Raw genomic sequence first — 3,623 nt, 5'->3', positions numbered from 1 at the left:
TTGAAGCTTGTCCTTGTCCTGGATGTAATACTATGGAGTGCAGTGGGGCGACATCAGGCAAAAGAACATATTGCACATTAGTTGCTGTGATAAATTCAGTAGATTAATATGAACTAATATGAAACTGCTGTTTCATGACTCATGATTTATTGTGCATGTTTTTGAGAGGTTTCAGTGGAAAGAATCTACTTTACCACAAGATCATTCACAACTCTTCAATTACAGTTTTGCTCCTCTAATCTGGTTAGTTATAGAAGTGTTCATCCTCCTGAGAGGTCTGCAACCCAAGAAAGCCATGAATTACGGCATATGGTGTTAAGTCCTACTTTCCGGGAGCGCTTGTCCCAAGAGCAGCTCTGGATAGGGAATGGATGAGTCTCTACGGCAGAGCACGGCTTCATCCAGACAGAATTATTGCGATACTTTTGCGCAAGTCTCTGATTAAACTGTAGAGTTTGGTAATAGCAGAAAGACTAAGTGGTGTTTGAAAGTTCTGTTTGCTTGTTGTGGGCTGAATGTGTCTCGACACTATTGATCAGCTGTGAAAAGCATGGCGAGTTAGTGATTTGTTTCTTGTGACGTTGAGAAACCCTCAGTGTCTGTCGTTTAATTTATTGATGAATAAGGGATGGAGTGATGCAGATGGGAATTCTGGTCAGGACTGTCAGATTGATTGATGCCAGAATGGCCGATGGATTCTTGCATGTGTGCAGAAATACTAGACAGCTTTACATTTAATTGGCACTGATGAGTGTGCAGAAAATCTTGGCGGCCCACTTTCAGTCTTTAGACTCGCTGACCTTTTTCTCTTTTGTGAAGTGTACAAAATCTGTTTAGAAGCTCATCTGATAAATAAATACATAGATTTTATATTATTATGTATAATTTATATTTATTTATGATTTAATGATTTATTTGTGTAATTTAGTAAATTAAATAAATAAATTTGTATAATTTTGTGTTATATATATAATTTATATATCATTTATTTATTACAAACACAATATACACAATGTATAATATTTTGTGTTGTGTAATTTCTATTATTTGTTTATTGTTTTAAAATGTATTACACAAACAGAAAATATTGTACATAAATTAAATTAGTTTGTATAATATTTTGTATGTATACACAAACAAAATATACAAATTAATTTAATAAATGTGAAACTTACACAAATAATTAAATAATAATTAAATTATATAAATTATATATAATTATATAGCCTATGTAATTGATATATATATATGAAAGTCAGTGAGTCCAATGTTATATTGTCACTGTATGGACTAAACCAGTTCCATATATCAATATTTCTTGAGAGAAAACAAAACAGGTTTAGAACAAAATGATGAGGAAAAATAAAGAAATAATTTTCGCAGCAAAGTTGCATACAGATTTTGTGCACTGTCCGAGAGTGTGAAGAACAGATGTGCTGCATGCTCTCATTCCCCTGTCAGTATCAACTCTTTCCCCGCAGATAAGACCTCCACCCCTCAAGCCCCAAAAGGGGGCGAGACGCCTCACGGGCCCCTTAATGCTTTTCTCACCTGCGACCTGTTTATTGGAGAAAGTTTCTTTCACGATCCCAACCTCACAAACACACACATTCAGTTGAACCCTCTAGACCTTCATGCCCCATTACCACACACACCTGATCAAATCATCCACAGCTTAAACACAGTCTTGATGTTTGAATCTTATTGGATTCCTTTTTTTCTTATTCTCTAATGCAGTATAAATGATCGGCTCTAGTCCTCTCTGAAAAAAGGGATGGTGTAGAGGTCATGCTCACCAGGTGGGCTAGTAGGCTTGTTTCTATCAGCGCCCTGGGACTAAAGTCTGGCTACCACAGCGTCCCAGGACGAATAATTATCGCAGATGCTTAATCCCAGCCACTTTACCCAAATATCCCAAGAACACAGGCGTAGGGCTTTGATTTGTCAGAAAGATAGTATTTCACCACACGTAATCCCAACAGAAAATAACAGTGATAATGGTAAAAACAGATGGAAATGAGTTGACCACTGCAGAGCAGATTATGAGCAGTGGTGGTCTCATTCAGGTCGAGATCTGGCTCCGTCACCGTCGGGCTCTGGAGGACACGTTCACCTGTTGGATTATCACTGCACAAATGAGCCATTCCTGTCAGAACACCACAGCAAGCTGCTGCGGCCTTCCAGAATGGTTCATAAAGTGCACATGGGAATGCATTGTGAAATGTGGACAGCATTCTCTGAGCAGGTGTTTTGATTTTGATTTGTAAAAATTGCACCTCAAGATCAGATTTTAAAAGTGACTTGCTCTTCCATTCTTATTACCATAATGCATCCAGAATTTTTTCGACTTTTTTTGTAATTCCTATTATTCTCAAAGGCGATTGTAATACTGCATTTTTAAATCAGTTTATTTAAAAGTCAGTACAACAAAAACTACCATGACATAAATATTTTACAATTTATATTATTTATGGAAGTAAGCATAATATTTTTGTTTTGTTTTGAGTAAAAGTTGTAAAAAAAAATATATATATATTTTAAAGGTAGCACAACAAAACTATATCTTGATATAAAAATAAAATGTATATTATTTATAATAATATACAATATTTATATTTATATATAATATTTATATCATTGTTTTATTTGTATTATTTAGTTTTTTGCATTATTTTAATGAGATTTTTTAAATCTTTTTTTTTATTATTAAGGGCAGTATAACTACTATTTCATGATGTTTAAGTTTTATACAATTTATTTTTTTAAATAAATAGAGGTTTAAAAAAAAATAAACAAATTAAAAGCAGTACAAAAGACCATCATGAGAATCAAAATATTTTACAACTTATATCTTTTCATAACCAAAATAAATGCCCATTCACACCAAGAGCGATAACTATAATGATAATGATAAATATATAGTTCTAAAAATCTTTCTAAATATAAAAGTATAGCACACCACAACTATAACGATAACGGTACAGGGGAACGATATCGTTGGAATCACTTTCAGAACAATTTTTCCAGCTGATGAACAATAAAAACAATGACAGCCAATCAGACTTCATCATGCGTTAAAAAGCTCAAGCATTTAAAGAGGCAGAGGACAAAACTCAGTCTTATCATCCGCTGTTGTGCATGTGATATAGTTATCATCGTTAGAGTTATCTTTACAGTTATCATTCTTGGTGTGAAACGGCCTTTTCCAACCAGTGAAAAAGGTACTAAAAGTTGTGCTTTTAACAGCTGGCAACCGGACAGGACAATCCTCTTGCGGCTTTTATACTTCCTGTTTTTACTAAATATTATTATTGGAATGGATATGGGAAAAAACATCAGGATCCATAAAGGATCCATTTTGGCCAGATTTTACATCCAAGATTGCATTTAAGAACAGGTTTTTGCAGTCCTCATAAATGGCAGCAAGCAACGTTACGAAACTTCTTCCAGAGCCAACCATATTAAATATTTGCAGCCCCGGCAGAGTCAAAGGTCATTTCCCCTTAATGTTTTGCAAGGAGCCCTTTGTTGTGTTACAGGCACTAGGGTCTACAGGTCTTTTTGGAGTTGATGAATGGGAAGTTTTGTGGACCACCAGAGTAATATTGTTTACAGAGAGCATC

This window comes from Scardinius erythrophthalmus, assembly GCF_964197995.2.
Source record: "Scardinius erythrophthalmus genome assembly, contig: HAP1_SCAFFOLD_306, whole genome shotgun sequence".
NCBI lineage: Eukaryota > Metazoa > Chordata > Actinopteri > Cypriniformes > Leuciscidae > Scardinius > Scardinius erythrophthalmus.
The sequence above is the reverse complement of the archived record's forward strand: the minus strand, read 5'-3'. Positions refer to the sequence as shown.